Here is an 18,504-nt window from a genome sequence, read left to right as displayed (position 1 = left end):
TTAGGGGGCTTGCAAAATTACTTAGGTATTTTTTTCAGTGTATAGAACAATTAAATGAGAAACACTGTTTTTTTTGCGCTTTAGAGTCATATAAATGTACAGAATATACAGAAGTTAATGAGATGCACTGTTTCTGGGTCTAGCACGGGAAAAGGGCTGATGTTAAAAGAACGGATTAAAGACGGCTGTATTTGACGAGTAACCATGTAAAGACCTTTGGAAACTGTCATAATCTATGAGCAAAGAGCATATTAAAATCCTACCAATTAATTATTAAATATGAATAATGTTTAAGCTAGTGAAATAGAATAAAATTTAAGTAATACATTACTTTTAGAATATATTTTGCTGGCTCGTTACACAATTTCGCATTGTAACAACAGCGAAAAACTATACAATTGAATAAAAAATTAGTTTATTGTTCATTCATATTTTTCATGTCATATTCCGGTGAGCTTGAAATAAAAGATACCACCGAGTCTTAAACATATGTTCATCTGTTTTTAAATCTGGATATTTAACTAGAAAAATATGTTAATGTTAATCTAGTAATCAAGATTTATGATAAACGTGATGAATTTACCTTTTCAATCGTCAATATGCCTTATTTATGCAGCATTATACCTACATCACTTGAATACAAGGTTTATATACCAGTTGATTCGATACACTATCTCGAACTTGCTCTGCTTATGAATAATTTCTAGAACGAGATTAGTTACTGACAAATAAATTGATGAAACAAGATTACCTGCAGTCTCGTTCAAAGTTCATCATTTCGAAAGTTCTCGGGCCCGATACAATGACCCTGAGAGCAAATACAATCTATTATTAAGTCGAATGGTGACAAACGTTTTGCATACTAATTGTTGGTTCATTATTTACATACAGAACTGTAGACAGATTTTCCTGTAATATTGAATGAATAACATTCCCGTTCTTAAGAACTACAATTTAGAATTTATAGAAACATTCAAATAGGTGTACGTCAAATCTATGGTTAAAAATAGTAAGCTCATTGTAAATAAGACAAGGGACATGCATGCTCTGACTTTGGAAAATAATCTCTTGATATTAAAAGAAAGAAAAAATCTACATTTATTTTTTTCATTTATTTTTATTATGGTGTTCTGAATGCTCACTCTGCCTCTCTTTTAAAAAAGAGTTCGCTAAAAATAATAAATAGTCAGAATCTGGTGAAAACAGATCGAGAATTTAATTCTTTTTCTATAATTTTTTTTAAGCGAATCTAGGGTTTGTTATAAAGCATTACACAAGTATTTTCTTTCTTCCAAACTATTTTCTGAGAAACGATATTTTTAAAGATACCATGCGAGTATTTTTCACGAATTTTTCAAATCAAATTAAAAGAAAAAAGAAAACATGTTTAATTCAGTCATTTTTTTTTATTTTTTGGGTCTGATCATCATTTTTGCATACTTCAGGGAGATGTCTTCTTTTCCAAAATAATACCAGTGAACACTACGATCCGTTTTGACTGCAGATGTGTAATAAGGTCCGTTCAGATCACAATAATCGCAACCATTGAACCACCACCCAGCTTTCCTATCAACAGCACAGAAATTCTTCCATGAATCATTGTCTGCATCCTTCGTGGAGAATGGTCTCCCATTATGATATGCAAAACTATCTCCTAAAATATATTTTCATTAACCTTTATTTTTACATTTCCTTGGACACCAACTTTTGTAATGTTTATATCATCAATAATGATTACGTTCTATCTGCATCATCTGATATCTGTCAGATATTTTACTCTTCCTATTTATGTCGCCCTTATCATAGCATACAATTATATAAATATTTATTTCTATTAAAGAAAGAGTGAACAATCACTGATATTTTACATGTATAACAGAATATATTTTTTGTTAATAAATTACCTGCAGTACCACTGTACCCAGTGGCTGTCAATTTGAATTTTTGGGACTCACTTCCGACAGTAAAAATTGAATATTTTGCAAACGCCTTTTTGCCAAAAAATTTCTGAAGGTCTACTCTCAGTTCACATTGGCTTCTTTTAGTGATTAAGTGAATGTGTTCATTTCCTTAAAAAGAACATTCAAATTAATAACTCTTACAGATGTACGTGTATACCGGTAGTAAACAGACAAATCAGTATGGAAAAATATGCAAAAGTTGATGCAATTCAAAATTACGAATTACAAGAAGAAGTACGAAAATAATCTAGCTCCATTGTAACAATAGAATTTGGGAGATTAGCAAAAAAATCCACAAAAAATCAGGGCGATGGTGGAAACATGTTTCTCAAAATTCGTTTGTTTTGGCAATCTCACGAACTACTGCAGTATTTTCAGGAAAAGTGAACCGTACTTTACAAAGTTGTGAACAAATTCATTAATAATTTGAGGAGAAAATGAGAAAACAAAACAGGCAATAATCATTAAAATCTTTTTTGGCAAACAATAATTGGAAATACAGATTTAGAAAAAGTAAAAATTGTTGAAAAATTTCTGAGGGTAGGGACAGTTTGTTTGTTTGGAAAAAAGAGTGAAACAATCAAATAAAATATTTGTAGAGAAACCACTTCTTGAAAGTCTGAACGGTTATTAGGGAAAAAGAGGCCCACGGGCCTTATAGGTCACCTGAGTATCATGTAACAACTTTCCAGCGATTGTATTTGGTTCGTGTTTTAATCCAAAAGCCATGAAATTCACATATTTTGAAGGAGGCACCATTGCTTATCAAAGGGCAGATTTCGAAGCATTAATTTATTTTTAGTCAAATACCCCCTTTGGGACCCCTGACCCAGCGGCCCTGAAATTATCTATTTTGAAAGAGGCCCCTTTTTTCATTATAAGGCCAGCATTTTTTTATGTTTAGGTTTAGTTATGAACATGAGAATAAAAAAAGTCCCGAGGGAGAAAAAAATTTTTTTTTTGATAAATCAATTATTAACATTTGTACATTCTTTTTTATGCTATTCTTCCTTACCACTGGACACATAATGCTTACAAATAGGAAAGTAGAACATTTAATTGCTTATTTCATCATCTTCAAGTTTTGGCCAGTTATATGAATTTTGTGATGTTGGTCAAAATATATTTTAAAAAATCAATTCTTTAAAAGTCTTTCAATATATCTTCATTTTTTAAATATGTGTTAGGTGAATGTGTAGACATTGTTCTAAAATTTACTTGATGCCTAAAATTATAATTCCTATCATAAAACAGACAGGGAGTATTGGGGAGTAGGATGAACATTTTTTCAATTAAGTGTAAAAAAATTTTTTTGGGCGATACAAATGATACTACATGCCTGTATATATTGGTATATTCTTGCCTTTTAATAGTTAATTTTTTTTATTTCTTCAGGTTATTGTTTATTTCTTCCTCAAATGGACTTAACTTCTCCCATATTTTTATTCATTACATCTGATGCATAAGCAACCCTTTTCTGAAGAATGATGCTTAGACTGTAAGCTATAACAGAGCCCTAAACAATGTCGCGGGCAATATGCAATAGCTACCACGCGCAATTTAAAACCGGGGGGAGGAAAAAAAACAGACAGAAATTTATCTCACCAGCATGCATTTGCAACAAAGTCGTCAGCATTTTATTTGTCCTTTGAACGGGTAAAACTTTTTAAGGGACTCGTATGATGAATTTTACACTAAACCAAGCTTCTTCTCAATCTAGTTTTTTTACCCACCGTTTCATCAAAACGCAGAAGGATAAAACGTACGCTAACTAGGACCTGGGGTCCCCCGCAAATAGTTCGTCATATTGCGTAGTAAAAAAATTCTAGGAACTCTCCAGGCATTAAAGGCACAAAAGAAATTATCATATCAATACGGAGACCTCAGGTCACCTTATATATTAATTGAATTTTATATGATCCCAATTTTCTTTGTCTTACTCCAAAATAATCATATTTATAACTTTATAAAGATCAACTTTCTAATATATACAATATATTTTATCAGAAACGTGAAAGTAATAAAGGGTGACCAGAGGAAACCCCAATTGTACATCAATAGGGGGCCCAAAAGATCACCTTACATTGTACATCAGTAGGGGGACCAGAGGCCACCTTATATTTAAATATTAGGGAGACCAGTGGTCACTTTAAATTTTAACATCATCAGAGGGATCATAGGTCACCTTACATTTTAAATCAATAGGGATCCAAAGGAAATTTTTTTATTGCACATAATAGGGGGGACCTGGGGATTCCTTATATCGTACATCATTTGGGGGACCAGAGGTCACCCTATATTGTACGTCAGTAGGGGACTACAGGTAACCTAATATTGTACTGCACATCAGTAGGGGGCCCAAAAGGGACACCTTATATTGTACATCAGAAGGGAGACCAGAGGGCACCTTATATTGTGCATCAGTAGGGGGGAAGGGGAAACCCCTTTAACTATACTTTTGAGGGGGACCAGAGGACACCTTATATTGTACACAAGTGGGGGGGCAGAGGTCACCTTAATTGCATCAGTAGGGGACGAGGGACCCCTTTAAATTTTTACATCAGTAGGGGACCAGAGGTCACCCGATATTTTACATTAGTAGGGGGACTAGTGGTACCTAATAGTGTACTGTACATCAGTAGAAGAAATCCCCTTATATTGTACATCAGTAGTAGGACCAGAAGTCATGTATATTGTACATCAGCAGAAGGTCCAGAGGTCACTTTATATTGTACGGGGACTAGTGGTCACCTAATATTGCACTGTACATCTGTAGCGGGACCAGAACATTTAACTTTACATTAGTAGTAGGACCAGAGGTCCTTATATTGTACATCAGCAGAAGGACCTGAGGTCCTTTTTGTATATCAATAGGGGGACCAGAGGACACCTTATACTATACATCTGTAGGGGTACCAGAACACCTTATATTGTACATCCTGGGGGGCCCGGGGGTCACCTTATATTGAACATCAGTGGGGGGACCAGAAACACCTTATATTGTACATCACTACGGGGACCAGAGGTCACCCGAATTTTACATTAATACGGGGACTTGTGGTCACCTAATATTGTATTTACATCAGTAGAGGGACCAGAGGTCACCTTATATTGTACACCAAAAGGGGACCAGAGGACACCTTATACTATACATCTGTGGGGGACCAGAAACCCTAATTGTACATCAGTATGGGGACCAGAGGTCACTTTATATTGTACATCAGTAGGAGGAACAGAGTTCACCTTATATTAACATCAGTAGGGGGACCAGAGGACACCTTATATTGCATCAGTAAGGGGATGAGGGTCACTTTATAATGTATATCAGCAGGGGTACCAGGGGTCACCTTACATTGTACATTAGAAGGGGACCAGAGGACATCTTATATTGTACATCCGTAGGGGGACCTGAGGCCACTTTTTATTGTATATCAGTAGGGGGACCAGAGGTCACTTTTAACTGAACATCAGAAGGGGGACCAGAGGTCACATAATATTGCACATTAGTAAGGGGATCAGAGGAACTTTAATTGTACATCAGCGGGGGGACCGGGGGTCACCTTATATTGTGAATCAGTAGGACCAGAGGCCACCTTATATTGTACACCAGAGGGGGACCAGAGGTCACCTCATATTGAACATCAGGGGGGGACCAGAAAGGGAAGAGGTCACCTTATATTATAATCAGTAGGAGGACTAGATGTCACTTCATATTGTACATCAGAAGGGGGCCCAGATGTCACCTTATATTGCACATCAGTAAGGGGATCAGAGGCCACTTTATATTGCACATCAGTGGGGGGCCAGAGGTTATCTTATATTGTACATCAGTAGAGGGACTAAAGGTATCTCATATAGTACATCAGTAGGGGGGCCAGAGGACACCAAATATTGTCCCGGAAAAGTTCCCTTATACAAGGGTTTTTAAATAAATAAGTCTTGGTGCTCGGAAAGAAACTCTGCTCTTCTTCTCTTCTCAGACCTTTGCTGTTTTTGTCAATTACATCTTATTGTAAATTTTGTTTTGAGGGTTTTAAGCAATAGATTCAAGTTTCATTAGCTGTTTAAAATTAAATAAACGTGGATAACTACAATTACTGATATTTTTAATAATAGTTCATATATTTTTATACGCAGTCGTTTTCACCTTTTTTTAAAAGGGGTTTTTTTTTTAGTACTAAGTTTTTTTTTTTTGTCAAACGTTTATAAAACAGTGTAAAATACCCCGAAATGATGTCTATTTTAAAGAGGGCGTATAAGGCGTGTACAACCCCCCGCTCTGAGACAAAATGTTTTTTTAATTTTAAAAATCCGCAAAAATTTTGATTATGTTGATTTAGAAGTTTTTATACAATTTTTTTGAAAATGCAAATCATGGAAAGTGTAAAGTAATCCACAAGAGATTCACCTTCTGCTTCCCTTATGCTGAACCTAGTATAAGTCTATCATTTATCTAAAAGACTTGGAACGAATTGTTTGTTGGAAAAATTCGTTTTTGACTATTAAAGCAGAATAATAAAACCATTGTCAAATTTTTTAAATTTTTTGTCTTAGATTCACAAAAATGGTAACTGACGATGTAATTAGAATCGCTTTTTTTTTTTATTCTGTAATGTTATACGTGGTAACTGGAATTAGTTATGATAATATAATAAATATGACAACTTTTGATGCGTGATTTGGTTTTCAAATTGATCTCCATTACAACAGAGTTTCCATTTCTCCATGTAAACTCTTTGCTAGTTATTAGTTACATATTGTAAAATAATATAAAACAATGAACCCTTTGAATAATTGGGATACGTGAAAGATATTTGTTTAGGTAAAATAATAATTTGACCAGAAAAGAAAACCTGTTAACAGTTCTATGGTCATTCGCTTAATATCTTTAAAAACTAACATTTTTATCTCAATTAATTATCAGAAAGTTTTTTTTAGCATGTACATTTTTATTACTCTTTCAACAAAATATTCCAAACAAAATTTAGTTGATAAATTAGGATTTCAGAAAGCAATTGGGTTTTGAGAATCAAAGTTCTTGTTTTTGTCCTGAGCGAGACTAACTTAAAGTACTTCGATAGACATTAATAATTATATATTTGTACAAATGCTAAAGCGAACTGTATCGAATGCATATAATTGATATAATTTGATTATGTACGATTATAGCTTTTTCTTCCTTGAAAATTAAGCATGTGGTTTTTTCACTAAAGTGGTCAAAAATTGTGCTCAAACTAAAGGAAACCCAACCGGAAAAGCGCATGTTATTTCAGTATATTGGCAGTAGGGATAATTTCAATTTCCAATACGCACTGTGTAACACATTTGAAAAGGTTAACGTATAAAATTCTGAAATTTCGTTTATAACAATCTAATAAATAACAATAATAAATTGGTCCAGGTTGGGGTTTAGTTTCTAGAGATTGAACATGTACTCACAACTCTAAACTGTCGGCTTTTATACACAGAGCACACGAGTTTGGTTGCATCCATTCGTGTTTGGTCAATGTAGGCTATATACCGTAGTTATTGGTCATCTCTCGCATCCGAAACAAGTCCGTTGGGGTGCATGCTCCCTAAAATTTAGCGTACAAAGCAACAAAGGGATCAGGTGCGTAGGAGAAGTTAAGATCCTGTCAGTGGATCCCATAGTGTGAAGTACTGTATATGCCTTGATCAGGTAGACTGGTACTTCTTCCATAAAGCTTTATAAAAACAATGACCAAATCAATAACACATATAATATAAAACAAAACAACTCAACCATATGGGCCTTTGCCAACAAGTTCGTTTATTATGTAGAATTTATACTGTTGACGTCTTTAATCTCACATGTTAAAAATTTTTCGGTTTGAAAGGAAATTACATTTTACGGTGGTTTTAATTTTACGGTGAATCTAAATAAATATTCAGGTGGTATGCCGTGTTTTTGGAAGAAAATAAGTTAAATAATTATCACGATGGTTTAAAATTTGGAAAATTCTGAATTCATGAACATAGTGAAATTAAAAACACCGTAATCATTCTAATTCTGCAGTATTTTTTGCTTGGGAGGCTGATATTGTTATTATTATATCATTATTAAAGACCTATTTCAGTATTCGTATAAAAGATTTTTTTTCAAAATCTTTATCATTAGAAAAAAAACATTTTTTTTTGGCCTAAATCAACTAAATTTACATTGTCGATGCATTTTCAGTTAATAACAATTACTTCCATTCAATGTCAATACGAATTTTCAAAGAAGGTTGAAATAAAAAAAAATAACAAATTTTGGGATGTCTGTCTCAATTTTAATGTTTTACAAGAAAAAGACTTTTTTAAAAGGTAACCTCACAACAAGCATTGTTATAAACAGGATGACCTCAAATTTTTTATTGTTCATTTCCCTTACTCATGCTGCAGTATACTGTATATGAGATTTTAGTTAATAATAATTTAAAATTGTTATGATTTTTGTTTTATTTAATTATGACTTCTCAAATCTGAAGGTCATAAGGCAATGTTATTTTAAAATTCATATGTTCTTTAAAGAAATGAAAAACTGTAACATAGATTGTTTCCCCCTACCTCCAAGTCAATTTTCAAAAAATAACAAATTTGATGAATTTTTGATATTTTTATAGATACTTATATGGATTTTCCTAAAACATTACTGATTTGGAAAAACAAAGAAATTCAATTATAACTCTAAAATTTTGGTAAAACATGTGTTTTTCACTATAGAAATCAACGGAAAACGGAAAATATTTTTAAACCATTCCCTCGGTGACTCAAAATTCCTTGTTACAGGTAAAATGGACTGCTATTTAATAAACTCATTCCTAAGCTTTTTGTGTGTCACCATGGGGGGGCATATGTTTACATGTATTGACAAAAAAACAAAATGCTTATTTCCCACCTTTTTAAAGCGATTTACAACTGAAACAATTATACTGGTATTTCATTAATACATTTATGTTTTTATTTTTTTTTAAACATACGAAAAAAACAAGAAATATTTAATCATATCCAAGACTATTTCAAAATATTGTGTTTGAAAGTCCGATTTCAATGGAAAAAATGTTACCCCCCTTTTTTAAAGCTGGAGTTTTGGATGATTTACATTTAGCGCTGGTATTATGACAGTTCATCAATTTCTATTGAACTATTCTTTGTATTTAACAAAGAATTTATTGCCAAATTGCCAATTATATTGAATTATATGGTTGCAAAATGTAGGCAGGAATCGAGAATTAGCGTGTGTATTTCCTTAAACTTTCGTTCAAAAAAAAATTAAACCCCTTAATGTAAAATTGTTTGGTTTTTTTTTAAATTCTAATATTATTTCCCTACAGTAAATGTTATTACATATATACCCCAAAGAAGATTCAAAAAAATTATGAAACAATTGTTCAAATTCACAAAAAGGAAACATGTTTAATTATTTTTTTTGAACTTTGCATGATTTTTTTTTTTTATTTATTTTACGGGGGGGTATCATTTTTGCATTTTAAGGAAAAACCTTTTCCAAAAAGGGTAGAAACTAACACCCATTTGACTGCAGATTTGTGATAAGGTCCGTTCTTAAAATCAAAGTTCCCCCAAAATTTCCACAAACACAGGATATTCTTTGAAGAATCGTTGTCTGCATCCTTCGTGGAGAACGGCCTTCCATTATGCCACGCCAAACTATCACCTAAAAAACATTAATTTTTTTTTTTTCATTTCTTGTCCTACTTTTGGTTTGTTCAAAGCCATTTAATGCTCACTTTTTAGCCAAGTCTATCACATACTTTATACTCCTATGAAAGTTGTCAAAATGATAAATATCCATTTATATGAATAGAAGTGATAAAACTTTGAGGAGGGGAAAAATCATTGTCATATTTAGAGGGAATAATTTATTTTTGTTTTAAATTTGTTAAAATAAATCACCTGCAGTACCACTGTACCCAGTTGCTGTTAATTTGAACTTTTGGGCTCGCTTCCACAGTAAATTTTTTGGGAAAGGGTTTTTCACCCGTAAATTTTAAAGGTCCATCTCAGTTCATGTTCTTTCCTTTTAGTGAGTAAGTGAATGGCTTCATTTCCTAAAAAAAAAGAAAACTTCCTCTATTAATATTTTTACAGATGTATGGCAAGCAGACAAACCAATATAAATAACATGAAGAAATTGATGCAGTAAACACAAACTAGGCTAATATTTCTTCTTGGTGTAATCATATCCTTCATAAAATTTAAAATTTATACTTTCCTTCAAAAAAAATATATCAAACTAAAAAAAGAAGAAAAAAATGAAGATAACAAATACCCCCTATAACAAAAAATTGCATGGGAACCTAAAGCCCTTACTATAGTTAAATAGTAAATACAGTACTTTGACTTACTATGAAGCCTTACTCTACATTTTTTTTTTATTTAGAACGTTTATTTCTTAAATAATCAATAGAGCCCCGCCCTAACACCAAAACCCTTGACCTTGGGGTCATGAAATTCAAATTTTGGAAGAGGCAGCCATAATCAACATAACTATGATTTGGTTTTTTGCCCATGTGCAGAGAAAATTTTGGAAAAAATGCATTTTACTACCCCGGTATATAATCTATATAGCCCCGCCCTAGCACTAGAACCCCTACCCCGGGGCCATGAATTTCACAATTTTGGTAGAGGACTCAATGCTGATTACAAACATGCCAACAGTTTGACTGCTTGATGTTCAAAGTAATGAAGAAGATTTTTAGGGGGGCAGGGACCACGAAATTATGAATTTTATTCCCTTCACCCATAGATGCAATGTATTAAAATTAGTTGAAAATGGTTGAGTCGTTGCAGAGCAGAAGCTGAAAAAAAGTTCAAATGTTAACACATTACGGACGACCACGACGACAGACAAAAACATATAGCAATATAGCAATATATAAACTGAGTTAAACTCAGGTTTACTCAGGTGACATAAAAAGGGAACAGTCATATAAATCTTTTTGGGTAAACAATAATTTTAAATACAGATGCAGATAGTAAAAATTGTTTTGAATTTTCTGAAGGTAGGGAATGTTTGTTTGTACGGAAAAAGAGTGAAGCAATCAAATATAGTTTTTGGGGGAAAACCACTTTATGAAAGTCTTAACGGTTATGAGGGAAAATATTGTGTTGAATGCGCTTAGAAGCCTAACTTGAATGTACGCTATGACTACGAAATACGATTTCGCTGTTCTTAAAAAAATTGTTATTTCCTATATAATTCTATGTAAAAACTGATGTTATGGCTCCTTCGGGGCAGGATTTCAAAAACTTAAATTTACACTCCAAAATGCTTTCATAGCAATATGATTTATGGCTTTGCTATTCTTAAGGAGAGGATTTTTAAGACTTGTAAAGATTTGTTTTGAAGACATTTTGCAATATAAACCATAAACATGAGATATAACATTTAGCTCAGTTTGAGTCTGCATTTATTAGCATAAATAAGATTTCTTCTAAATTTGTTTTGTGCTGGTTAAAAAATGTATTTAAATAGGAAATATCTATTAAGGGGTTTTGGTATTATTAGGATATATAATCTAATTTATCTAAACTACGTTTAGGTTATCCATATAATTCATATAATGGACAATCAATTTATCTCTCACCTAACCAAATTTCCCTCCACATTACCAAATCCTTCTTTGTACGAATCCCCGGATCTATAAAAACTACTATCCTCCCTCCTCTTATTGATAACCCATGTATATAATGAAAAAAATAATAAAATCAGTGTAAAAAATCATACACGAAAAAAAACATTATTCAAGGTCGATATAATCTATATTACATACAGAAAACATATCTTTACCAAAAGTAAATAAAGTAAACCTTTAAATGAATTATAAAACTTTAATTGTACGTTAGGCAAAATATATAAAACCATAAAATAGAAAATCATGAAATTTCTTACCGTCCACCCCCCTCCCTCTGTAGTCATGTCACAGTACACCAGTTTCCTTGTCTTCATATCTGGTAAATAGTGTAGACGCCATCTTTCCCTTTTGTGTTTGGTATGGATTTTAGAACTGATGCACAGTCTCTTTGCTTTCAAAGATCTGTTTACGAAGATTACACATTATATGTACAGTTACCCCATAGTTCCCCAAACGAAGGGGGGAACATATTGTTTTTACTCTGTTTCTTTTTAGTTCCCCAAAGAAGTTGGGGAACATATTGTTTTTACTCTGTTTCTTATTATTATTATTATTTTTCTTCTTTTTTTCTTCGGGGTTTTTTTTTGCCCGGGGAATATCTCGAAAATATACATCCGACTAAGGTGAAATGTTTTTGGGGTCAGTAGAATTTATGAATTTGCGAACGAATGTCATTTTGCGCGCACGGTTAAAAGAGCGTGCACACGTGCAACATGTGAAATGACCGTTTTAATTGATATAGGTGTAACTTTTTAAATTTTTGATGAAATGCTTTAAAACTTATAACATAAGAATATTAGTAGCATAGACAATATGACATGGTCAAAATAGCAAACTCAGCGCATGCACGTGCGCTTTGCTCGGGGGAAACTAAAGTCTCAATATCTTTCTTTTTTTTTGACAAATCCTTTGAAATTTTGAAAATAGCCATGCATTAAAATTCCTACTACATGATATATAGCAATTATCATGAAAACACGTGCATGCACGTGCGCTGCAATCGTTTGGCTGAAACTTTAAATAGCTATAATTCCTTTGATTTTCAACCAAACAGGATGGGATTTGGAATATAGATAGATATACTGGTCTACTACAAGAAAATAGGCACCATGAATGCATACACGTGCATGTTCGTGCGCTGCAATCTGATTGGCTGAAACTTTAAACAGATATAACTCCCTTGGTTTTCAACCAAAGGGGGGGGATTTAAACATAATAGATGTAACGGACATCTACAAGAAGGTATGGTCACCATGCTAGTATGCACGTGCGTGCACGTGAAATGAGAAAAATCAAAAAACACTTGAATGAGCGCATCTTTTTTAATACTTTTAGATTAAATACTTTAATATTTAGTATATTAAAATATATAGATTGTGTAGACAAGATATATGGCATTACACACATGCATTCACATGCAGACGCGTGCAATGCTAAAATTTGAATGAACTTGGTACACTTCTGAGTAAACGTAGTTAAAGTCTCAAATGCATCGAGTGTGTCTTATTTAATGAAGCTTCCAGGGAATATGGCACAAAAAGGGAGTTGGGGAGCGTTTGGGGAACATCTGTAACGGTCCCCGTTACAATTAGCACTAGTTATTCTTTTTTTTCTTATTCTTCTTCTTCTTCCCGGGTATTTTTTGTCCGGAGTGTTTTGAAATGTTGTCCGATGTAGGAAAACCTTTTTAGGGTCAGTAGACATATTATGTAGATTTGCGGAATCAAGGTCATTTTGCGCGACGGCTTGCAAAGCGTGCACGTAAACGTAAATGACTAATATAATGAATATTGCCGAACTTTTCTATTTTTTGATGAAATTTTTTGAAACTTATAATGTAAGGATACATTAGAAGTATAGACAAGATAGCATGGTCAAAATAGCAAACTCACGCGCATGCACGTGCGCTTCGCTCTGATTGGCTAAACTAAAGTCTCAAAATTTTCTTTTTTCTTGTCATAATCCTTTGAAATTTTTAACATAGTGCTACATTATGAAGATCTACAGCATGATATAAAAGAATTTTCATAAAAGCATGCGCATGTGCGCGTGCTGCAATTTGATTGGCTGAAACTTTAAATGGCTATATATCCTTTGTTTTTTGACAAAATTCTTTGAAATTTAAAATATAGTCATGCATTAGGATAACCTACAATATCGTATCGAAAAAAATCATGAAATCACGCACATGCAGTGTGTGCAATCTGATTGGCTGAAATTTAAATGGCTATAACTCCCTTGTTTTTCTACCGAACCGGATGGGATTTAGAACATAGATCGATTAAAGGGACTCCTACAAGAAGGTATGGTCATCATGCACGTGCACGCACGTGCGTGCATTTAAAGATATAATTAAAAATACACTTGAATAGTGTTTTTATTACTTTTGGACGGAATGCTTTAATATATAGTATATTAAAATATATAGATAGTGTAGACAAGATGATGTGGCATAACTCACATGCATTCACATGCGCTGGGGTGCAATGCAAAAAAAAAATTGGTATCCTTTTGGAAAACGTTGTTAAAACAAAAATGCACAGAGTTTGTCTTATTTAATGAAGCTTACAGGGAATATGGCACCAAAAGGGAGTTGGGGAGCGTTTGGAAATTGGGGAATTTGTTAAATTAGCACTAGTTACTTTAAGAATATATTTAAATCTTAAATGAAGTAACTTCTTTATAATAATTATACTTACATGTAAGCATCATATGCATTAAAGTTAATTTTCAAGGAATATTTTTACGCCGAAAAATGAAAAAATGAACCAAACTTCTAAGTGTTCATTTCACAATTTTTTAAATTTTAATGTACCCTCAAAATGAAAATTCACATAAAATAATCTCTATCAGTAAGACCCCCCAGTGCTTAATTACTGCAGGACATCCTTTACTGTTGGATACCATGTACCCCTGAATAGGAGATTGGGCCCATCTGCTACCACACCTACTGCCTAGATCTTTCCAAACCGTTGAAATTGAGTGGATGGGGGTGGGCTTTGACATACCTTATAAAAATCCCAAAAGTGTTCAATGGAATTCAGATCCGGAAATTTGGCAGTGTATCATCACACAGATATGCCTTTTGGTCAATATCCTTGGACGTTTAGCACGTAAGTGCACCGGGATGATTCATACTATTTGAGATGATATTAGACTGCCACGAGCATCATTTCTTATCATTTAAATTGTTTGTGTTCATGTTTCTAAAATTGTTTCAGGACAATTAACGCTCTTTTAACCTGGTGTGAGGCAAAACCTCCGCCTCAGACAAAGATCCAGATCACTTTCGGTTTTGTTAAATTTTGTCCAGAGCTTTCAAATTGTGATAAATTGGCGAAGAAAATGACGCACAGCCTATAGAAAAATTTGTTTAAATGGGTTTTGATACTGGTTGTTAATTTTAAAAAATTAAGGACAATTAAAAACTAAAATAAAAGTGAGTAAAACGTGCTGCAAGGGTGATCCAGATATCAACATTCCAACCCCTCCCTTTTTTAATTTCCCAAGTTTTGTGTTTTTTAAGAAACCAATTTTTAAAATTTAATTATGATCACAAAAAGATGTTAATTACACAAAACAGAATTTATTGTTTTTAAGCTTTGTCCATTTGTACATTGGTTTTTTTATTGATTTTCTTTCAACAATTGTTGAGAAGACTCATTTGTTGTAATAATTTGACAATATCATACCATTCTATAAAGTTGTTTTTTAAATAAATACATTTATTAGGGTGAACACTTAAAAGTTTTGTACAGGTACTTCTCACAATTAATGTTTTTAAAAGTTTGAAATACTTACTTTGGTACTTGTAAATGTTTTCCAGTAAGTCTGTAGTGAGACAGAAGAGAAATGTCCAAGAGCCGGGGGGTCCACTTTGACTAGGTGTTCAGGTGTTTCCAGTTCCAGCGAGTTAACTTCAGTAAAGACTACATTTCCTGATAAACAAAGCATTGATACATATATATTTTCTACATAGAAAAAAAACATTTGTAAATTTTGAATTTGAACTCATATGTTTTTCTTAATTTGAAAAAAAAAATTAATAACTTCAAAATACCTTGTAGATGGGATTGCGGAGTAATACAACATGTAGTTGTAAAGTGCAGAGAGAAACATATACCACAAAATTAATTTTGATTAGAACCATATTTTTTTTGTTCCGCAGCATGCACTGTACGATTATTACGAGAGTACATATAAAATTTTTTTTTTATTATAATTAAAATGTAACAAGATATTTTGGTTTCGTGTATCAGGTGTCGATGATTTCAAGTTTAAGATATAAAAAACGGCAGAGGTAGCGTCAATTATTTGCTAGTCAATGCCCCTGTAAGGAACAGCACTTTAGCAAAACCTATACCCCCCCTCTCCCCCCTTTTAACCCCGCCCGTGACCTTTTTTTTGCACAAATTAAGGTCACATTCCTCTTGTAATAAAACTTTAAATCATCGAACTTCAGTACGATGAAGTCGTTATTTTTTATAAATAAATATAAAGGTGTACATCTTTTTGTTCTATCATAGGCTTTAAACAAATTAAATTTATCGAGCTTCCTTTCATACTGTTTAGATAAACTTTTCAAATGGCTTCTTAATACTTTGGGCACAGATCTGAAGTCAATATTTTCTCTTTAATATTACGACTTATATATTTTAATTGCATTTTATGCAAAAATTAATTTAAAATCTTATTTCATTTAGAAGTTATTAAAACTTCAAATTTTTTGGGGGTTTGATTGACAACCTTCACTTTCACAAATTTTAACCTTATTCTTAATCCTTAGGAAAAGTGGCAATCTTGTTGTGTATTAATGAGAAATATTAAAACTTTTATCCAGAAAAATAATTTTATTCAGAGTAGAAATATTAGAAAGCAAAACTCCTTCACAAGTATCGTCATTCAGAACTAAGCACACTCGTGTTATGTACACAGTTTTTTTAAACAGGGCACGAGTTCTGTTATTGTTTATGTTTACAAGTAACAGCTTTTTAAAAAGCTTGCCTGATAAAGTATCAATTTGAAAAGTTATAAACGTTTACACTGGGGGAAGGGGTTAAATTGTTTCACTAGAGTAAATTATGAAGATGTTGCACAAAATATCATGCATTCATTTTGAGTTGTATGATACTCATCAGAGCAATGGAAAAAGAACACATTTTATATATAAATCGTATATATTGTTTGTATCTCAAATAAAAAATGAATGTACAAATGATTTGAACCTGCGACATAAAATAACAACCACTCCGCCAGTCTAAAAATGATTTTAGCGGATGAAGTAAATATGGGAAAACTAATGAATTATTAATGCTGGAAAGCATGGCTATATAATATGTAAAGGTTACATAAATTAGATTCAACTGCACACAGCATAGGCTTTGAGGAAGACAGCTGAAAATATGATAACTGCAAGAAATTGGGAATCGTAACGGTTATGATTGACATGCAGAATACGTATGTTTAGGCCTAAAGTTTCTTAGGTATGCCAAGCATCAAAGATTGTTGGAAACGTGGGATAAGTAAAGACGTTTAAATTCCCCAACAAACTTGATGGCGATATATGAATGGCGACAGGCGCGGATTCAGGAAGTTTCTCTCAGGGATGAGGGATTCACATCAAAAATAATTGTACGAGCAAAAAAATAAAATTTCTCAATCCTAAATATGAGAGGACACTTTCATAAGTTATATTCTCTGTTTTTGTAGGAGGAAACCCCCGGAGGGGGGCTATGATCAGATGTAATTTGGCCAGTGCATCCCCTTAAGAGGTTTTATTCGTTTCGTTTTTATCACTTTAAATGATGTAACTTCCAACACAGTTCACAATATCACCGATATGTTTTTTTTTAACGCTCACCATGATAATAATTGATTCCGACAAAAAAGAACATACTTTATATCATTCATGCAGTTTTCATTTCCATTCAATAGAATAGTCCAGGAAAAGGACGCATAAACTTACACGTGAATTTTGGGGAAAAGATTGTGTCACCCCCACATAAAGACAAATGGACTAATCCAGTAGTATAAAACGCAGAAAAAAAGGCCAAAGGACATGTCCATAAAGAACTCGCATAAATAAATAGCTGCTAGCAAAAAGCAAAAGATAATAAATACATCAATGTATTGTATCAGCAATATGGTTATTTTTCTGCTAACTGTTATTGCTGAAACGCATGTAACAAAATCCGATGATAATCAGCATGCACAAAATTTTGCTGGCTAACTGTGACCTCTTAGCTTCGCACCTAGGAAATATTGATCCTTAGTAGTGCCTGACGCCGTGACTTCAGGCAACAATTCACCGGGTGCGTTCAATCGTCACAGTCTGCTTACCACAACTGCACGGACTGACAATATATTGTGTGTTTGTTTTGCGATTATAGCATTTATACAAAACGAGATTGCCACTTTTCCTAAAGATTAAGAATAAAATTAATTTGTGATAGAGCAAGGATGTGTCAATCAAACCCGCCAAAAAAATTGAAGTTTTAATATCTTTTATATGAAATAAGATTTTTTAATTAATTTTTGTGTGAAATTCTATTAGAATATATAAGTCATAATATTATTGAGAAAATAATAACTTCAAATCTGTGTCCAAGTACCTTTAAAGATATTAAATATTTTTATACGTACTTTGCACTGTTATCATACACGTTTTGGTTTTGTCGAAATGTAGCGCCAAAAAAGGATAATGCTATATAATGAAACCATACCAAAAGATAGAAAATTAATATTTATCTTTTAAATTATTAAATTATTACTATTGAAATGATAATTCTTTTACATTTACGGTTTGAAACTTTAAAATTTTGCAGTGGAACTTACTGTGTCATTCATTATGCTAGATTTCCGTAAGTAATCTGACAAAAATTTCA

The 18,504-nt window shown here is 32.8% G+C and overlaps 1 pseudogene; it reads right to left on the bottom strand.

The window, feature by feature from the left end:
* Nucleotides 1–1,406: 1,406 nt before the first annotated feature.
* Nucleotides 1,407–15,549, bottom strand: LOC134261446 (ryncolin-1-like; annotated as a pseudogene).
* Between the last annotated feature and the right edge of the window lie 2,955 nt (nt 15,550–18,504).

Source organism: Saccostrea cucullata, unplaced genomic scaffold (genome assembly GCF_032062105.1).
Source record: "Saccostrea cucullata isolate Sc308-1 unplaced genomic scaffold, CSIRO_AGI_Scuc_v1 ctg12112, whole genome shotgun sequence".
In the NCBI taxonomy this organism is placed as follows: domain Eukaryota; kingdom Metazoa; phylum Mollusca; class Bivalvia; order Ostreida; family Ostreidae; genus Saccostrea; species Saccostrea cuccullata.
This window is presented reverse-complemented; position numbering and strand designations above follow the sequence as displayed.